Here is a 22,686-nt window from a genome sequence, read left to right as displayed (position 1 = left end):
TTAAGAAGCGACATAAATATAAAACAACCATCACATACTTAATTCCATGACCATTCCATGCTACAAAACAAATTTTTAGATCAATTGCTCAAAATCAAAATGCTAGTACCACATGAATCTCATAATCCCACTTTTAACTCTTTAAAAATGGGTCAAGTATCAACTTTAATACCCAACACTTGGATATGCAATCTACACATGATAGGTAGGCATGTACTCAAGAAAACATTGCATTCTCTATATTATGTCATAATAAAATGCAATGAGAGCAAAATTTTAATGTCACACGTACTTGTTTAGTTACACAATTTCAAGAACTATTCTGAAATTTCTTTAATTAAACGATGTTAGAATGAAAATGGATTTCGGTTTTCATAAAACTCGATGTCTAGTCAATTCTCAATTAATCACTCCAAGTGGAACCTTAAATTAAAAAAATAAAATTTTCATATATTTCATTCAAAATATTTTTTTTTTATTTACAATTCGGGTCGGCCCATGGGTCGACCCAAGTGGTCCGATCCACATGAACCGGCCTATGGGTCAAACCCATGTGGGTCGGCCCTTGGTTCGACCCAAGGCCGAACTGTGTGGGTCCCATGGGTCAATTTGCAATTAAATAGAATCTTATTTTAATTTGGACTTTCCTAATCAAGTTAGGATTCCTATTTAAAATCAATTTCCATTCATGAGAGAAAATAGTTAGAGTTTGATTCCAAATAGGAAATCAGAATCCCACTCCTTTTAAATTCTCATTATATTGTGAGCAACTTAATTAGATTTAGATTCCTATCCAAAATAGAAAATTAATTCAAATACAAGTTTTCTAATCTAATTAGGCAATCTTGCACACAAATTCAACTTTCTTAATCTAATTAGGAAACTTTGCTAAAAGTCCTATTGTGTTCAAAACACAATTAGAGCATCTTCAAGCAATCTCCATTAAAATAGCTTCAACTAGAACTCCATTAATAGAGCTTACAAGATGGAATTTGACATGAAGAAGATGAACATTTTAAATCTACATCACATGCACACATAAAAAATTTCAAAAATCATCATCTTCCCCAAACCCCATGGACCCTTTATTTTTTTTTGAGATGCAAGGGCCGCTGCCCACGTGGCGCATAGTAGCAGGCCACTGCCTGCATGCGCGCTGGCCCTGGCCTACAGCGGCACGGCATACAGGGCTACGCCTACGCATGACCGCCTGCCCCACACCTGCTACCAAGCTGGCTAGCAGGCGCGGTTGGCGGTTCCGGCTGGTGTGGCATCTTCTCCTTCGTTTCATATATTGTCAACTTCGAATTTTGTGTACAATAATCAAAATTCAAAAAAACTCAAAACACAATAATGGAGGAAGAAGAAGAAGAAGAAGATTGCAAGTTGATTTTGACATGTGTTTAATAAAGAACCTACGCTCTGATGCCAATTGTTAGTGGCGGCAGAAGCGATGGGATTCTCATGTAATCACAAAATTTTATGAGCATGCAAGGATCTCAATAAACACATTAATGTACTAACCTTAAGGGGAGAGCGAGGTCACCTAGAACACTCAAGTGGTGTGTTCCTCCAAAGGAATGCAACACTTGAAGAAGATCTCTCAAGCTTGCTTCACTTCCAATGGCCAATAGTGCTTGAGGAAGAAGAAGACTCTCTTTTTCTCTCTCCAAGCTCTCTCACAATTTTGTGCAAATTGTTCTAATGATTTTTTCTCTATCATCATCATCAATCATCTTTGGCCTTAGGTCTCTTTATATATATAGAGACCTAATTGAGGAGGTGGCAAACCTATGGTCTAGATCTAACCAAGTGGTGTGATACTAATGGGTAGCCCATAAGATTATCTTAAATTGCACATAAGGATAAAATTTATCCAAAATCGTAGTAAAGGACAATCCTACCAAGGTGTAACCTGAAAAACCCCTTGCGGTAGGTAATTTTATTATATTTTCTCCCCACATTACTAACACCTATAATAGCTCATTGCAACCATGGAATAAATGTCACCACCAAAATTCCGATCCATTATAATTTATCATGAGAGTATGGAGGATTTTGATTGGAAATGAAACTCTTTGAAAACTCTTTTTCAAAATATATTTAATTTAATATTAATAAAATAAAATACTCTTTGCAAACACTTTACAAAATACCAAGGCCTTGGCTTTGGCACAATCAAATCCGTTCACTCTCTTTTTAGTATTCTCCCTTTACGGACAGTGAAAACTTTATTGAGCATTACATCCATAACTATTTACATTGTGCACATCGAGCGGCAGATATATAGTCAATCCTTTAGGTAGACATCAACCATTGACACACCACAAATGTACAGAACATAAATAAAATGCCAAGTGTCTCTCAAGTACAGAGAAAATAACTACCGAAGATTCCCATTGCAACACAACCTAACGGTGAATAATTCGGGAATCCCCATGGATCATGTTCAACACGAATGTGCCTATATTTATATTTTGATCCAATCACTATTGTACGAATGTAAAATATAGCAACCATAGAATAGATTGCCCAAATCTATCCATAGTTGTGAACAAAACGGTTTGAATTGGGAAGATGCAATACACAATTATGACAAGCACATAATTAAATAAAACTAAATTAATTAATTTAATCAAATTAAAATGAATTTGATGGACACATAAATGTTACATCCAACAAATATGTCTTGGTTACATATATCTGGTGATATAATACCCATTTTTCTAAGCATTTATGTTATTTTAATTTTAGTTTGTAGTTGGGTATGTTATTTTTTTATATATTTATTTGGGCCTAAAATTACTGATTCAATTAATAGCAGGGTTTATTAGTTTATTCCTATGGGTCTTAGGTCAAAGGTTCAAATCACATAATAAGCATTAAGGATACTTTGTTTTTCGTTTTATTGAAGGCTAGGTCCTTTGAGGGTTTAATGGAAAAGTTACAAAGGAAAAAGAAGAATTCAAGTGAAGGTTTAATGGGAAAGTTACAAAGGAAAAAGAAGAAAGGGGTACAAACCATGGGCTGTTAGAATGTTCTTGAAAGGGTTTCTACCTTTGGGGAAAAGAGAAAACTTAGGGGTTTGAGTGTTCAAATTCCAGGGTTTTGGTTGAACATTTCTAAGGCTGAGTTAAATATTGGAGCTTGGAGTAGGATGGAGTGAAGGGCCAAATCTAGGATCAAGATATGGTATTCTTCAACAAGGTAGGTTTCTCATTCTTGAATTCTGATTTTTAGTCTCTTGAGAGAAAATTTCATAAATGGGTATGAAAGAATTGGGCTTTGATGCTTGAGGATATATGAATTTTATATGGGTTAAGGCATAGGTTATTCAAGATATATTGATGTTTTCTATTTTAAATCATGGTAGGGAAGCTTGAAAATTTTGGATACAAGAGGTGATGAGAGAGAAAGTAACTGATTTTCTTGTTTATGAAATTTCTAGGTTGAACAGAACAGTAGCCTAAGATTGTTCATGTTGTTTACCATAATTAAGGATTGATTCATGATCTTAAATAATTATTAGGAGTATATCTATGTGTTAATATGATCTCTTAAAAATCTCATTAATAAATAAGTTCATTTGATATATTTATAAATTTGTGCACATAGACAGGTCATTGTTAGGGTAGTTTTCTGTACCCGAGAATAAGAGATGTATCAGAGGGACTTATACCTTGAATTTTGATCTAATATTTGGACTGAATTAACTTTAGTGAGTCATATAAATTCTTAAAAATGATTGAAGTCATTTGAATTCAGGAGAATGGATTTATGATTTTTGCAAGTTGATGACTCCAATTCTGTTTTAGTCAGAATGGTGTCTTTGAAACGTTTGGAACTCTATGTTAGGAGAGGTTTTAAGATGTATGGTCTTAGTATGAAATAAATACATGGATGTTAGCTTTCAGTAGACACTGACTTTGTTCAAAATTAGGCAAATTAACTATTTGTTTTGTATTTTTATATTACTGTAGCTAAACAATGATATAACAGAATTTTACAATTGATGTTTTCCACTAGAACCTATCTTGGATCGAAAAATTGAGGATCCAAGTTAAGAACCCTAAGTTTTTGAGGTCTTCTTTGAAGAACAAGGACCCTCGAAAGCTTGACTTTAATTAGACGATCGGAATGCGAAAGTGTTGGTAAGGAAGCATTATTAATTGATGGTTATCACTGTAGATGATTGTATAAATGTATATGCAATGTTGATAATGATATATAATATAGAATTTCATGATTTTTCCATATTGTGTTTTTGTACACTTGATGATGGATGTTTTAGTAATTATAAAAATGCAAATGATATATGACCCTACGAATGATGATTGTGAATGAATAAGGAAGGATGGGAAATGAATGAAACCACTCCAGTGGTTTAACTGGAGCCACTTTGGTGGTATGGCTGATACTACTTCAATAGTTTGACTGGAGCAACTTCGGTGGTATGATTGAAACCATTCCAGTGGTTTGATTGGAGCCACCCTGTGTGATATGATTGAAAGCCTACAGGCTTATGGAAGACATAAACGAAAAGACTGAAATGAATGAAAGGAGAAATGATATAGGTAAATGTAATACTACCGAATGACAAAATGATTGACTGAATTATAGTAATTAACTGATTGATTAATTATGTCTCAAATGATATGAAACAATGTCATGCTTATAAATTAAAAATGAAATTGTATTGATTGTTATACTGTGAGCATGATTTATAATATTATTCCTTACTGGGCGTTAGCTCATTCCTCGAATGATTATCTTTTAAAAGATGAGACATGCATGAATAAGGACAAAGGCATTGCTATTGTCGAGCAAGATGATGATTGATGATTTGAGGACCATTTTTGGAGCCCATTACTTTGAAATAGATAAAACTCTTTTGACTTAAAGTATATGAAATTTAATTTTTTAAGGGGGTTCTTGAACCCGAATGACTGTAAACATTTTAAAGTTCTGTTCCTCTCTTTGGAGAGTATGGATTGTAGACATTAGAGCCATCAGTACCATGTTTTAAAGTTTAAAGATAGTTGTCTTTCGCTTATTGTTGTTTTATTTTTATGCACCTTGATTATATTGAATGCTTGATCGAATATTTTCTTATGCGGTCCCGACTAGATTCTGGTGTCATGGGCCCCACCTGGTCCTTGGATCAGGGTCATTATAGGTGAGGCTAAGGAAGGTAGCATTATCAACTCAGTATAGTCGAGACAAAAATGACTAATACTATTATATAGTCTCTGACCACTATTATGGTATACATCTAAAGGAATGAGTTTAAAGCTTGTGTCATAGATCATGTGATGGACACCCAACCTATGTAAAGAGGTTTAACCCTGAATTAGGTTCAAAGGGTAAAAACGAAGTCACCAAATGATCTGTTTTGTACTACTATAATTTGCTCATTCCGGATAAATAGAAAAATAGTACCACTATAATGAATGGAAGATGAGTTTTAGACTCTTAATTAGCCAAATCCTACAAAATGTGGGGGTGTGTTAACTGTTATATACACTGGCTGACCTAAATGGATGTAGGAGGTCCAGCCGCCTACCGATGCGAATTTTATAGGTGAATTCTCTAAACATCCTTGAAACTGAGATGGGGACAAGGATGGTATTATTAAAAATAAAAATGTCCATATAATTAAAAAGGAGCTTCGCGAGGGTCGATTGGTAGGAGGTGGATGGTTGTCTAATCGACTACACCAATGACGAAAGGTTCAATAAGTCTGACTTCACCCGTACTCTTTAGTGTAGTCTAGCAGACCTAGTTTAGGTTCAAGTCCGAAAGACTCCTCCAACGATGCGTCTTACTATATCTAATTCACTCAATTCGAATTATCGATTGTTTTGAATATTTTTAATTTGTGGGGGATTGTTGGAATTTTAAGTGAATTTAAAATATTTGATTCAAAATATTTTTATTTTTTATAAAAAGGTTTATTAGAGGGTTTTGTCGCTTCCTAGTAGACACCTAAATGACCAATGGGTATGCCTATTGGATGACTTGTTTGAATGGTCAACAAACAAGTCTTATGGGAAATGCATGTTTTATGGGCATATCCGTTGGAGACACCTCTTGAGGGTGCCTTTTGTTCTCCTATATAATATAAAGAGTCTTACCCATTTCTCTAATAATTTTTGAGTAAACTTTTTTTGTTTTTTTTGTTTTTTTGTCTTTCAGCTTTGTTTCTCTATTGTTTATATCCAATTGAGTGCAACTCTCCTTGCCCTTAGTAACCTAGTATTTGAAGTGCATCATTGCTAGATACCTTTAACTGGAGTGCTGTTTTATCTTAGAGACTAATTTGCAAGGACCCGGCTGCACCATAGGGGTGTCTACAGTCTTAAGGAGAGTGACTCGTGTCACAACTCAGCCCCACCATTTCATTTATTTTCTTCATGTTTTTCAGGCTTATGATGTGTTATATGGTGCTTGAGATTGCCGTCATTGATCTCGGTTTGTCTACATTAAGATGAGTAATCTAACCTCTTTGTTACATATATATTGATATTTATGCTTTGGAAGATTGTTTCCAACAGTAGGACAGTTACGAAAATCACTAGTAAAGTGTCAATGTCGCCCTCTATTTTAAGAGCAAAGATAACCTTTGGAAAGACCTATCCAAAAGAGTTCAAGAGATGTCCCTCTGAGAGAAAAAAGACAGAAAACTTACCGTTATTAGCGTGTAACAAATTCTTGCCAACGATACAATCTCCGATGTACATCGTGTGTCTCCGAGTCATAGTTGCATTGGATGACACATGGCCAACATCGGTAAAACATCATTTCACACCAGATGAAGTTCTAAATATGTCACTAAACTTCCGACAAACCCCGACTTAAAACCTGCTTTGGTAACGTTCAATAATAAAATTCAATGTCGGAAAAATGACATTGAACGTCGATAAAAACTTATTAGACGCCGGTAAAGGAATTTTTTCCCTAAATATGGCCACTAGTAAAAAAGAAAGTCACACACACACATTAGCACCTTGCCATAACTTGGCCCGGCTCGGCTCAACGTGTACCTATATGTGTGTGATAATAAACCCCAAATTTCTCTGAGACAAGAGAGCATAGTAAGCCTTTCTTTGATAGAACCCTATATGATTATGAGGGCTTAGAAATTTCCCATGGGTTTTCCCTCACACTTTTTCCTCACGAATGGGATGGGTATCGTTGGGTATCCTTCTTAAAGGAGAAGGGAAGATGAATCGCCTTGGGTCTAGGACCCAAAATGTTTCTCTACTTTTAAGGAGAGGAAATGACTCCAAATGGCACAGTCGGATTCATAGACTAGGGTAAGTGTCAAGGTTACGAACTCGGGAAGGTGTCAAGTACCCGATCTGCTAGTTAAAAGTTGGTCTTCCTCGATCGTGCTCAGCCCATATGATGTGTATGAATGAATTCCTTTTAATTAATTCCTTTTAATTAACCATACTTACTAATGCATATGGATGAAGATTATTCTACAATAATCCTCGCTAACTAACACATGCTATTTAAACTAATTAATTTAATTTATTTCAATCCATCATGCTTTACTTAATTAGTTACACTAATCAATTTTAAAACTTTCTACTAGAAAAAATCTATTTTAAAACTAGCATGCATATCTACAATTAATTACACTATTTAAGTCTAACATTTATCCTACAATTAATCAAATTACTTTACACTATTCTATATTAATTTAAACTAATATCAATTTTAACTAATTTGTTTTAATTAAAGGAAAAGAAAAGGAGGGAAGATACCTATTCTTGATTCCTAAATGGGTCAAGGGGATCCCCTCGACTAAGAGTTTGTGAGGACAATGGACATGGCGAGGGATCACCACTTGTCTTCCACCTCAACACTCTTTGGGAGAAGAGAGGTGAATTGGGGGAGTCAGAGCCACCACCTAGATTATTAAGATATAAAACCCACAAAATAAAAGTTAACTACATAGTAGCTCATTCGGGATTGGATGAACCATTGGTTTGAGTATGACGGGTTTAGATACGATCAGAGGAAGGTGTTATGTACCCTAGTTCGTGAGGTTAAACTAATCTTTCTATTGCTAGGCCAACTAAGTATAACATGTAGAAAAGAAACGTTATATCTGTTATACCAGCCTTAATCTGACCGAATCCTTGCTCCTAGGTTCAGTGCCTAAGGTCGCAAACACCAGTACCTTGTGGTATATCAACCCAGTGGTTGAGTTCAATGAAGTGCCCCCAATGGTAAAATCCTACATACCAGCAAGGAGGCATATCCCACCACCATGCAATTGCTCCATACATCACCGGATGTACAACCCAAGGTAACCGCTCTCTTGGAATGCCCAAGGTTCTACCCAATTTCATACTTGATGACATGTGGGGTGAGTGCCCATACAATGGCCCTAGCCTTTGGGTGTTTAAAATGCAAAAACAGCTAAGTTTGGTACTCTAGACGATCTAGATGATCCAGAGCCATCGTCCAGAGTGGCTGTACTGAGTATTTTCCACTCCAATGATGTGGGGCCCAGTGTCTCGCATTGGGGATCCCCTCACCATATTCCCCAATACGTAGTAGAGATGATCACCCAACCGAGAAACCATGTGGGACCCAGTTACCCTCCCTTATACATGAAGAACTAGGAAAAGAATGTGTTTTACCCAAAACAGCCCCTAGCCAAACAGGCCTTAGTGAGCTAAAACTATATATGGAGAACCCAGCCTTAGGAGACCCCCTACTGTTCAAAACGTAGAAGAGGGGAGAAAGAAAGGAAGAGAAAAGAAGAAAGAGAAGAAGAAGAGGAAGGAAAAGAAAGGAAGAGAGCTTGAGAGTTTACTTGTTTCCCTTCTAGAAATCTAAGGTGAGCCTTACCCCAGATCGGTCCTTCCCATTTCTTTGAACTTTCTTGCACTTCTGAATTAGAGAACCATTACAGAATTTATCCAAGTTCTCCTCCCTAGCATACTATCATATAATGGAATGTTGAGTTGGATACTTAGGATCATGGTTGCTTACATGCATTCTTAGAATTCCCTCTTTGGTTTATCCATTTGTATTTTCCTAAGCCCAGAATTACCATGAGTTATGTTTCTTCTATGGAATGGCCGTCTATATGCCAAACGATGGTGTGGGTGATGCTTGGCAGGATAGAACCATAACCACTTGCATGCATGTTGATTTCCTCAACCAAATTCATGGATCTGCTCTTATGTTACTATAATTTTTACACCATTCTTATTTGATATGGCAGTTGTGTATAGAAGAAACCAAACCATGGCCTTGCATGATCGATTTAGTGTGAAAATGAACCAACTTCAATTGAATGTAATGAAACCCATGATGGAATCATATAATCTCATCACGAAACCTTAGTTGAATGTGTTTCTAATCACTAATCATCTTCCCAAATCGATTTGGGATCAAAACTGCAAAAGAACCCCAGTGGAAATTCAAATTCTCGGGCTGTACAGGTACTGGACGATCCACTCTGGACGTTCTGGAAGATCCAGAGGATCGTCCAGTGTAATAACCTGGAATAATAGGAAAATTAATTTAAAGCTTGACTTGTTATGTAGACCTTTTAGAAGTGATAAAATGATGATCTGATTTCTGGGAATGCCTTGAGAGCAATTTGGCCTTGAGACAGCCAATCAAGGGTAATTTGGAGTTTTCACTATTGCCTCAAATTCTGAGCCAACGGCCAACAGAGAATCTTGATTTTTTTTATTTGTGATCGCTTGAATTCGATGGGAGTTAATGATCATAATTGTTATCCCTAACAGGGTTGAGCAGTGATTATATGTGCAGAAATTTATGTTAACACAAGTGTAAAGAAAGTGATGGTTCACTGGCTTACTGGTTTTGATATAATGGTTCAATTAATTCTGGTTTAATACAATTCAATTGAAATGGTCCAAGTATTGGCTCAGTACAGTTCAATTTAAATGATTTAACGGTGATATTTCATTCATGAACCAAATCAGATTTTGGTTCGGTTCAAATTGATTGGGTTCAATTAGATATTGACCCGGTTGGGTGGGATGATGTCATAATCCACTGAGTAGGTACTTGGATTCAGCCCAGCCTTGTTATAAGAGTTCCTTATTGAACAGCCGTTGTTGAGTATGGAGGTTAAATAATAAGTTATTTTTTTATTGCCACATGGCATTGTTGTTACAATAGATATAAAAATCTGGGTTCTATGTTATAACAAAGATAGTCCGAACAGCACCATGGAATTCCTCTCAACATAATTTCTATGGTTATGTCTACATGGCTGATGTGTCATTGTATCATTGGATGAAGAGATATGCTTGCTAGAGAAATCCCACTTCAAGTCTAGGAGACCTTTTAAAAAAATACTAATAATAATAATAGATGGGTTCCCATGTATGCATGTGACAACAAAGAAAGGAAGAGTAGGATTAAGACTAGGATTTTGTGGAACTGCGGTTCAACAACTTGTCATACGTGGATGGCTAAAAGAAAAAGGGATCTACTCTTATGCGTGGACTGAAATGGGATTAGATACTTGAAGAGGGATAGGAAGAAGTCCCATATGAGATTTGTTACTTGAAATTAAAGGATTCTTTTGTATGCTACGGGGAGTTGAGATAGGAGACCCTTGTGCTTGAGAATCCAAATACAATAAGGATTTCTAAGAAAATCTGGGATTCTTTATGGTTATCAACACGAGTACAGTTTGAAATTATCTGAAATTTTGCTGGTGTCTAGCTAAGACCCTAAGAAACTCTTTTATATGCGTAGGGTTTGCTGTCGACCTATTGCTTACTTAAACAAAAAAAGAAGGGTTCTCTCTCAACGGGCAGAAATACAATAAGAGAAAATAGAGAGGAGTGAGATAAAAACAGAATTCATATATAGGGAGAGAGTGTGAAAATAAAAAAAGAGAAAGAGAGGCTGAGATTGTGGAAAAGAGGAAGAAAGAAAGAAAGAAATGAAGAAGAGAAGAGACAAAAAAGAAGAAGACGGAGGGAGGTCATCATCTTCCATTAGCACCTTTAAGCTTTTCTTTAGAATTCGATTTTCTGCAACCAGTGAGTTAACATCTATACTTTGTGCTTATTTTATGTTAAAAATATTCTCCTCTCTTGATTTTAAAATTCTGATTTTACAAGCATGTGTTTTACATCTTTATTTGAGAAAACTATGTTGAAAAATTCATTAATTTATGGGCATAATAGCATGAGATATAGTGAGAAGGATGTTATGATGATATTCTTCATGATTATGGAAGCATGACAATCCTTTGCATGCTTATGGAGGTATGAATGTTTTTTTTTTTTTGGAATTGTGATTGAGAAAATGAGCCTGTAGTACAATACGGGGCATACTTCTCGTCTTCACCTTTGGTGAGTGAGTTGCGCTTGTAGTACGTTGCATGGCAGGTGTTTGTGATTACATTGATGTGCATGTTCATAATTAAAATTGATATCGTGGTTATGCTCTTGTCCAGGTGTAAGCATGGTGTTGGTACTTGAATATATATATGCGATGTTATTTTTGTGAAATTTACTATAGGGATGAGTAACCCTAATTTTATGTATATATTTTTCCAACTCTGTTATGGTGCATGTTTTTTTTTAAAATACTCATATGAGGTTTAGATGTTATCTTGCTAAGTTTCTTCCCGAAGCTTACCCCAATTATGTTTCAGATGGAGAGACCGTAAATATTGATCAGACCTGTGTGGAGAATCATGAGGATGAAGCTTATGATTATGAAGGAGATATCATTAGGATTGAATCTTGAAGTTGATTTAATTTCTGTTTCAGACTTGAATTTTTTTTTGGACATGTAACTTTGAGTAATTTGGGTTTTGAGATGATGTAATAGTCATTTAAATTTTTAGTACTATTGGATACTTGAATTTTATTATATTGATTGAATGGATGTGGTTAGAGACTTCCGCTGTAATATATGTTTTGAGGTTACCAGATGATTTATATTTTGGTTCACATTCAGATTCCTATTTCCCTAAGACTTAGATCTTGTGGACCATTAATGACCTAAACTCCTGGATGGATTTGGGGGCATTACATCCAGTGTTGGTTTTTGAGTCCAAACCCAAACCCAAACCCCATATGACTTTGATCAATGTCTCTAATGGCCATTAGGACTAAATAACATAAGGACCCTTTATCTCTTATAGCCTTGCTGCTGTCCTTATAGGGATGATCCACTCTGGCTCATCCGGAAGATCCAGCGTCATGATCTAGAGTTGGATCATAGTTCTAAACCATAAACCAATCATGTGGGGACTGTAACGACCCTGATCCAAGGATTAGGTGGGTCCATAACACTAGTGTCAAGCCGGGACTACACAGGAAAATATTAGAACAAACATATAATATAATCAGGGTGCATAAAGTTAAAAGCATAACAGTAAGCGGAAGATAACAATTTGAAACGTAAACACATGGTACTGATGGCGCTAATGTCCAACATTCATACTCTCCAAGGAGAGGAACAGAACTTCAAAATATATACAGTCATCCGGATTCAAGACCCTCCTCCCAAGGAAAACATTTACATCAAATGAGTACTATTTACACTAAAGTAATAGACTCTAAAAATATAACATAAAGCTATCAATCATTCGTCCTTTCGGCAATAACAAAGCCCTTGCCCTTAGCATTTCCTATCTCATTTGTAAAAAGATATACATTCGAGGAATGAGCTAATGCCCAGTAAGAAATACACTGTCAACAATGCTCACAATATAGAAATAATATAAGAATTCAATCTCAACTCATAGGCATGGATCCATTTCACTTGAATAACAATGATCAGTAAACCATTTATAAATCAATCGCATTTCATTCCTTTTATCATTTCTTATTTTGTTTCGGCCATTAGCCTTAGCTCCCCAAACATTTGGTATACCTTCAGTCACTCCACCGAAGTAGCTCCAGTTACAAACCATTGGATAGGATTCAGTCCTATTGCCGAAGTGGTTTAAGTCAAATGGCATAAGGCCTGGTATACCTAACGGGTTTGCATATTGGCATAAACATTTCATTAATTCATTTCCACTTTTCAGTCCATAGCCTCAATGCGTCTCGATCTTCACAAGCACTCCTAGAGCACCGGGTCGTATATTGGCTAGTGCCCGTCGGCACATAACTTTTATTTCATTTTCATTCTTTGTTATCCATTATAAATCATCATACATAGGAATCATATACCATTTACATTCCTATTAACAATCATAAAGTCATTCGACATTCAAGCGTATAAAAACATAACATAGTCATATCATGAAATCTATACTAAAAATCACCATCAACATTGCATAGACATTAATATATTCATCCTACGATGCTAACCGATGATTAAGAATGCTTCCTTACCAACACTTTCGCATTCCTGTCACCAACAAAAGTCAGTGTTTCGAGGGCCTACACAGCAAACGGGACCACATTTTAAATCCATTTTTTGTATGCAAGGACTAACCACAGGGAGCAACAAAACCATGTATTTCAATTCTTAAAAATCCCCAAAAAAAATCTGTTTGTAGACCGTCAGATCGACCTACAGAAACAGAAGGTTGTCGGACTATCATCGATCGACCTACACTCCAACCTTCAGCTATCGGTCGACCGACACCTTCGTGTAGGTCGACCGTCACCTGAAAATCACTGCTCCTAAGAGCAAAACAGTCATGGGAATGGGGTCCTCCCATGGGGGTTTCATCCCCAATCCTCAATGCAAGAAATCAAACATAAAATCCCCAGTAAATAAGCCTTCTAATCACACCAGCAATCTCAAAAACATCATGCATTAACAATGTAAGAAACCAACTGAGATTTACCTTAAATCTGCTTCTTGTTCTTCAAGAACTAGGGTTCTTCTCTTCAATCTTCAACCAAAACGTGATAACTCTCCAAACCAAGCTAAGTTCTATCAAAACACACTACATAGAACATGAATTAACCATCCATTTCATGAATATTGACCTTATTGCAAAACCAAATCAATTCCAAGGCATTTACCTTCAAAAATCCCCAAATTCGAGTTCGATCCAGTCCAAAACTTCATAAATACAACATAACCTAGGGTCCAAAACACTTCCATATCATCAACCTAAGACCCAAAAACGTGAATGCATCACCACTCATAAAACCAAATCAGTTCTAAAGTCTTTACCTTGGAAGAGACTCAAATTTGAGCTTAATACATGGAAGAACACTTCACCAGCTCCATTCGTAGCATAAATCTTCCATTTGATAAACAAACCAAGCTTCAAGTCTCTCAATCCAGCATCCCTTCATAAATCCTTAGGTTCCTCTTCCTCTTCTCTTTTCATGAACATGAAGTTCTAAAGTAAGTTTCTCTATACTTAGCTATATTTGCTAGGATAAAATGGCACTTTTGTAAATAACATCAAGTCCCAATGAACTTCCCATTAAACCACCAAGGATTCCATCTCCACTAATCAAATCAACCAATAGGTTGTAATGCAATCTATACCAGACTCTTTTATTTTTTGATCTTACCCTTGGTCAAGGTCTCTAATTATACTTCAAGTCAAAAACTTAAATCAAACCATATAAAAATCCAATAAAACAAACCAATTAACATAGGATATAATACATGAAATGATCCAATCAACATAAACAATATAATACCAACATAAAACACATTGAAAATCTTCAAAAATCCTCTCCAATGCCTAACACGACTCTGCCAGCACAACGAATAAAATAATATAAATAAAAGATACAAGTTACGGGGCATCACATCCTCCCCTCCTTAAAAAAAATTTCATCCTTGAAATTGACATACCTCAAGATTCAAAAAACTGGGGATAGCGATCCCGCAAATCGGCTTCTAACTCCCATGACGCTTCCTGGGTTGAATGATTCTTCCATTGAATTTTAACCAATGGCACAGATCAATTCCACAACACCTTCTCTTTCTATACAGGATTTGCACGGGTTCCTCCTTGTAAGAGAGATCTTCCTTCAGTTGTAAAGACTCATAATACAGGATATGAGATAGGTCGGCTATATACTTCTTCAAAATGCACACGTGAAATACATTGTGAATCTTGGTCAATTCTGGTGGTAAAGCAACTCTATAAACTACTATCCCAACCCTTTCTAGTATCTCAAATGGTCCCACATATCTGGGGCTCAACTTCCCCTTCTTGCCGAACCTCATAACCCCTTTCATTGGTGTAACTTTCAGAAACACCTTTTCTTCTTCCTCAAATTCTAAAGGCCTCCTTCTCACATCTACATAGCTTTTCTACCAATTGTGGGCAGTCTTTATTCTCTTCAGAATCAGTTCTAATTTCTCTGAAGTCTGCTGAACCAATTCTGGTCCAAACAATTGTCTTTCACCAACATCACTCTAACAAATCAGTGATCTACATTTTCTTCCGTACAAGGCTTCATATGTTGCCATCCCGATTGTGGATTGGTAAATGTTATTATAGGAAAACTCAGCCAATGTTAAGAGTTTACCCCAACTTCCTTTGAAATCAATAACACATGCTCGAAGCATGTCCTCCAAAATCTGTATCATCCTCTCTGATTGGCCATTTATTTGGGGATGAAATGGAATGCTGAAATTTAGCTAAGTTGTTACATCCGCACCCGAGATTCTAATGGTTTGTCTCTAACCTCCTGACTTGTAAATGGTGCTGCCATGTATGTTGGTGAGCTGTTCTTGATGATGGTTAAACCCAACTACAAGATCATTGACTTTGACACGGGTTTGCCCGTCGAGGAGAGGTTTCTCAATCAGGAATGGGGAAAATTCATCGATGGCAACTTCACCGCTGATCCTCCTAGTACAAGTCCTAAGAGTGAGGAGTACCGGAGGGAACACCCCATGTCGTGCCATATCGACACTTTGTCCCTCAATGAAGTTAGCATCGCAGTGAGGAAATTCTTTGGGATCATGGAGGACACACAGTGATGGATGTGGGGTAAGTTACTAACCCTATTTACTACTTGTTACTACCCCCTCATAGTTCTGGAGGTCTGGGCCAACCTATGAAGCTTTGACTGAGTGGTCGAGAAAAAGGACATAAGCCCATTGGTGAGGACCTACATATCGTTAAGAAGGCAAACACAAATTCCTTGCAACTATACAGTTCACCACCAGAAGTATAGCCTTTGGTGCGCATCATGCCTTGATTCTAAGGTCCTACCCAAATACACATTATAAATGGCTTAAGATGTATGTAGGTGGGTGGTTACACAAAGGCCTTGGCCTATGGATGATCTGACACAACAACAAAGTGCTTTCAGCTTGTTTTGAGTTTGAGATCTGAATAGGGTTAGGAACAAGTTCTAGTCTAGGTTGCAAAAGATCCAAACCCTCGCATGTCATGATGAGAACTCAATTCCTTACATGCTTGTTAAATCTCAACTCAATTGTCAAATTTTGCTACTCTGGCAGATTGACCCATGCTTAATTGAAAAGGTATAACTTCTTCATCCGAATATCATTCACATTGATTCCAATTTTGTTAGAAACTAGATTCATATATCTTCATTTTATTAAAAGGAACTTTGTCCAATTCTACTTCCAGGTGATCTGTAATTTCACTTCAAGTTGTTGTTATGGACTGAATTCTTCTATTTTGACAGATTGATCCTTGTTCAATTAAAATGACATAACCCCATCATCTGAACCTTGTTTTCCTTGATTCTTGTTTTATTAGAAACTAGACGCATAGGAATTCATTTTGTTAGAAGAAAACATTTTCCAATTCTTCCTCTAAGTGAGCCAAAACTCCACATCAAACCAAAACTTTCCTGTTGTTGCTGTCACTGGTCAATCTGCACTGGTCGATTCGGATCAACCAGTCCAATCAACTAGTGTTGCTGTTGTGCATACTTTTTCATCTCTGATGTGTGGGGCCCAATGTCTCGCACCATGATCACCTCCCCACATCCCAACTAACCCGTGGGAATATTATCCCGGCAATGTGACCATGTGGGGCCCACCTATAGGCTTGAGTGCTTAGGAATAGACTATAGATGTGTTTCTAGCCAAAATGACCCAAGCCAAATAGGCCTTAAGCCTAACCCCTATATAAACCACCGTAAGCCTTAGATTGCAACCTTATACATTTTGTTGGGAGGAGAGGAGAGAAAAAAGAAGAGAAAGAAGGAGAGGAAGAAGAGGAAGTGAAGGAGGAGCTTGGATCCTTCCTTGTGCTTGGCATCCATTGAGGTAACACTCTTAAACTTGATTTTTTTCCCGTAGTCTTTATGCTGTTCTTAGGTTCTTGTTATAATTAACTCCATGATCTTGCTATGTAACCATGATCCATTACATCTACATATGAGATTTCATTGATTTCTTTCTTAGATGCTAGGAATTCTTTCATGCATATGAAGATCTGTCCCTCTACACCCCATCTCTGTTTTCTTTGAACTCAGATTGTCAACCTCTTAAACCCCATACTAAATCCTTCATGTATTCAAGCTTAGGAACCAAAACCCCTAAACATGCAACCCAATCTCTTGCTGTAAATTATTTTCTTTAAGGTTTTGGAACATGAAACCCATCAAAATTCAGATGTTAAAGATGTTAATGTGTATAGCAATGACAGCTCATGTTCCCTACATGTGAATCCCATATTTAGAACCCCAAACCCCCATGCGTGCAACCAAAGTGTGGGCTCAAGAGCCCACATTCTGCTGTCATGCTTTGAAATGACTTAAATCATGTTTGATCTTATAGATTGTGTGCTTTTGAAATTAAGGATTTAAAACCATGCATGATGGGTTTGATGGAACATGAACCAAATCCATCATGCATGTTCAATCTTCTCATTCAACCATGAAATCCAACTCAAATATGACTTACCTATGTTTCTTGATCATTAATATCAACTTTGGATTAGTAGAATCAAGCCAAAGGACTGAAACCATATAAAATCCTCGAGTTGTACAATCACTGGTCGATTGCCACTGGTCAATTGGATGGACCAGTACCAATCGATCGCTATAAGAAACTTGAACCAAACTTGAACCTGATCAGCCCCATGGCCTGAAACATCATTTGGGAGGCCATTCATGTAAACCAAATAGGAAACCATGCTCTGTTGTTGCATTTGAGCAATGGGTTGATTCACTCTAGTTGATTGGATCAACTAGTCCAATCAACTAGTGTAAAATCATTGATTTAAAACCTGGCCAAACATGTGGGAATACTTAGAACCTCACCTAAAGACCCTGTGGTGTGAAGCCATGATCAACTCCATAAATCCTTTTAAGTTTTACTGCTGCCGACCCTATAGGTCGATTGCCATTGGTCTATTGGATGGACCAGTACCAATGGACCACTGCTGCTGGCTTTCCAGAATTGAGTCTGGCCTTGGTTTAAAACTTAAACACAGGGTACCCCTGGACTCCATATCCATTTACATATCTTTTAATGTTTTCTTTTGATTTAATTAACCCTAGGCTATAACAACTTGCCCGGCCACGTGTATCGAAGTACTTTTGAGGACCGGTAGTCCTTTGAGCAAATAGATCTTAACCAAGGTGAGTGAGTTTGTGTGATTTTTGGGTTTGACTATATCAATGGATATCCATTATTATATTAAATTGCATTCTAGCATGTTGCATACTTGCATTATATTCTTGATTGATGGATTTTATGATTTTGGTTGTGAATTGTATTTCATTACTTACGCCAGGTTACGGTGCCAGGAGTGCCGGTACTGGAATCTCTTAGAATAAATTGCTATTTCTTATCATATTATCTTGTATGCGTCGTGTGGTACTGGTACCTGGGTGCTAGATGGTATAGGACGTTGATGCACCCAGAATACCTCTCGAGACAATAGGATTTTGCATGTAGTATAACTGCGGTTAGGTTTTATTTCCCCTATGCTATGACCCTTACAAACAGGGGTTTAGGTATTGGGGGATCAGGGCTCCTTGATGCCTGTGGGGGAGATAGGCCATGTCAGGGATTACCACTGATCATCGGGGTCTATGTCTGGGTGGTTTTGGTGGCTTCGACCGGCACAAGCCCTTGGTGTTTCCCGAGTTATTATAGTAGTATATACCATTAACTCAGTTTGTGTGTTAGGTGAAAAATCTACTAACATTTATATGCATCACGAACTATGTGTGAACTGTGTGTTTGTGCATTCCCCATCCCCTCACTAGCTCAGTGGAGCTAACCCCCTTTGTGCACACTCTCTTAAAGTTTGATGTAGATGGTGAAGGTTACTTTGTTGGTCTCGAGGTGTAGACTTTGAGCTATGATGATATTGGTACTGAGAAGCCAGAGGCCGTGACTAAGGATTATGGTGATGGTTGCCCTTGTGATGATTGTGCCTACGGGCCGTACTGATAGTTGGGACTAGATCCCTTTTTGATCATTTTGGAACCTCGTGCCTTGTGTAAACAATTATGTTATTCTCTTTTGGTAGTTACCTGATGGTAATAGAAATTTTGTTAACTACAGTAATTATTATCATTAGTCAACGAACATCTTGTAACTATTTAATTATACGCTTCTGTAAATACTGATCTATTTTGGAATGTAATATTCCCTGTCTTCCGCACTCTGATATTAATGTATATTAATGTTAGTTAATGACTGTGTATTGGGACACTGCATTCGTGATCCTGGTAGATTATTGGGATGACATGTGTCATCCTAGTCACCCCTTTATTGTATTTTATTTTCCATCAAGAATAGGGGCATGATAGCATGGTATCAGAGCGTGATGCTCTGCATCAGTCACAGTCTAGCGGAAGACACGTGATTGACTTTCAACAATTAGGTTCTAGGTTAAAAACTTTAAGAGAATAATTGAAGTGTGTGCAAGCCTAGGGAGAAGACTATCTAGGTGTGAAAGCCTAGAAAAGTAGTATATAATAGGAGAACAGAATATGATAACGAGAAAATAAAGTTTTATTAATAATCCCAGCTGATACTACAATGGCCTCCCACATAAGCAATCACAAAAAAAAAAAAAAAAAACAATCTGAATTCCAAGTTTTAAAATTTCAGTTGTTTAAGATTTCAAGTTCTTTCTAGTGCACAAACTATGAGACGAATCACTTTCACTTGAGTTATCATAGGCTTTAAATGCACTGATGGTCTTAAATTTAGGTAACCGTCATGGTTAACACTCGTTCAAGTGGTAACCGCTCCCCTCCACGGGATGTTACCGATAACACCTCTGCTACGGTCTTACCAACGCCCCCTCCCATCAACAACAATGCGGATGTAGCCGCGTTGTTAGGGAATATGTTGCAGGCCATGCAATAAGAGCATAGAGAGGCGTAATTGGAGCAACGCCAATTCATGCAAGCTATGACTATGCAACTCCAAGAAATTGTTAGAGAAAAGCAATAAGTGCCCCCTCCAGCTCCTGCAGCTGCCACTACACATGATAACCCTCCTCCGACCCCTACTGCTACTAGAGTACCCTTGGCACAAGCGGTGCCCGCACCTCTTCCTCCTTCTCCTGAAGCTCCAATAATTCATGTTGTGGTACAAAATTGGGAAGATGCTTCCAAATTATCTGAGAAATTCCAAAAGCATCATCCGCCAACCTTCTACAAGATGTCTCATGATTCCTTGTTCCCGGTCACTTGGATTAGGGATCTTGAGAGGATATTTGAAGTACTCTCCTGCAGAGACACCAATAAGATAAGGTGTGTTATATTCCAACTCCGTGGTGATGTCGATGCTTGGTGGCATTCCTCTAAGGAGAGCTTTTGGGAAACATATCCAAATGCTACCTGGGCCCAATTCACTGAGGCCTTCCTCAAGAATTACTTTCCTCAGAACTTCCGTGACAAGAAGGAAGCCAAATTCAGGAGCTTGCATCAAGGATCTTGAGTACCAACAACCATTCAAGGATTTGTTCTATTTTGCCCCGCTACATATGAAGCTTGAAGAGATCAAAGCAAAAAGTTTTGAGAAGGGACTGAGACCCGGTATTAGTACTTCTATGGTAGTACATAAGTACCCTACTTATATAGAGGTAGTCCAAGCTGCTAAGATAATTGAGGATCAGCAGAGGGAAAACTATAAAGCAATATAGGCCGACAAGAGGCCTATGACTTCCTATGATTCTCGGGGATCTCCAAGTTCTACAAGAGAGGGAACTATTCTATGGCCTCCCCTATTCAGTCCCGCAAGCCTGATGCAGCCCAAGCACCCAAGCCCACACCGAACCCTCACTATGGGCCTCAGTCCCTCATATGCTATAATTGTAAGGAGTCTGGGCACATGGTCAAAGTTTGGCCGCATCCCAAGATGATAGGCCCTCCATCTTCTGCGGTTCCTAAAGCACCCCAAGCTAAGGTAGCCATCGGCTCTCTCCTTCCATCCCCAGCCAACAGAACTCAAGGGCGTGCATACTCTATCCCCAATGAGGAAGCCAAGGCTGATCCCAGCATTATTACAGGTATGATTTTTGTTTGTTCTCAACCTGCCTATGCATTGTTTGATTCAGGGGCATCACATTCTTTTGTATCCCCTTCGTTTGCTAAGAAAATGCCGATCAAACCAAAGCAAATGACCTAGACCCTGGTAGTTAGTACACCAACGGGTAGTAAGGTAGAACTTAGCATGATTTATGATCCTTGTCCTGTACATGTGTGTGACCATGGACTAGAAGCAAGTTTGATAGTTCTGAACATGAAGTACTTCCATGTTATTTTGGGTATGGATTGGCTATCCACCCATGGGGCCAATCTAATATGTTCAAAAAGGAAGATATTGTTCAAGCCGGAAGAAGGTGAAGAGTTTATGTTTAGGGGCATTAAGAGGGAGAAACCAAAGAAAGCTATTATCTCTACTCTCCAAGTCCATAAATTATTGGATGAGGGATGTTAGTGTTACCTGGCATCTATGGTAGACATTGAAGTGAAGGTCAAACCACTAGAAGAGATAAATGTGGTGAGAGATTTTCTGGACGTCTTTATGAAAGATCTAACACGGTTGCCACGTGAGATGGAGTTCATGATAGATCTTGTACCTGGTGCAGCCCCAGTGTCCAAGGCCCCCTATAGGATGGCCCAAACTGAGTTGGAGGAGCTACAGAAATAACTTAAGGACCTATTGAAGAGAGGCTTCATTAGTCCCAGTGTATCTCCATAGGGAGCACCTGTCCTATTTGTGAAGAAGGACGGTAGTATGAGGATGTGCATTGACTACCATGAGCTCAATAAGTTAACAATCAATAACCAATACCCTTTGCCTAAGATCAATGACTTGTTCAATCAACTATAAAGTGCCAAGGTATTCTCAAAGATTGATCTTCGATCGGGGTATCATCAATTGAAAATCAGGGAGAGCGACATTAGCAAGACAGTATTCAGATCTCGCTATGGTCACTACGAATTCTTGGTCATGTCCTTCGGATTGACCAATGTCCCGGCTGCCTTCATGGAGTTAATGAAATGTGTGTTTCATGATTTCTTGGATAAGTATGTTATCATCTTCATTGATGATATCATGATTTACTCTAAGAGTGAAGAAGAGCATGCAGACCATCTCCGTCTGGTATTGTAGCGTTTGAGAAAAAATCAATTGTACGCCAAGTTTAGCAAATGTGAATTTTTGGCTACACCAAGTGGCATTTCTAGGACACCTTGTCTCTGCCAAGGGTATTGAAGTTGATCCTGAAAAGGTGAAGTCGGTAGTTGACTGTGAAACACCTAAGAA

The sequence above is a fragment of the Telopea speciosissima genome, chromosome 7 (assembly GCF_018873765.1).
Source record: "Telopea speciosissima isolate NSW1024214 ecotype Mountain lineage chromosome 7, Tspe_v1, whole genome shotgun sequence".
Lineage (NCBI taxonomy): Eukaryota > Viridiplantae > Streptophyta > Magnoliopsida > Proteales > Proteaceae > Telopea > Telopea speciosissima.
Note: the sequence above shows the minus strand (reverse complement) of the source record.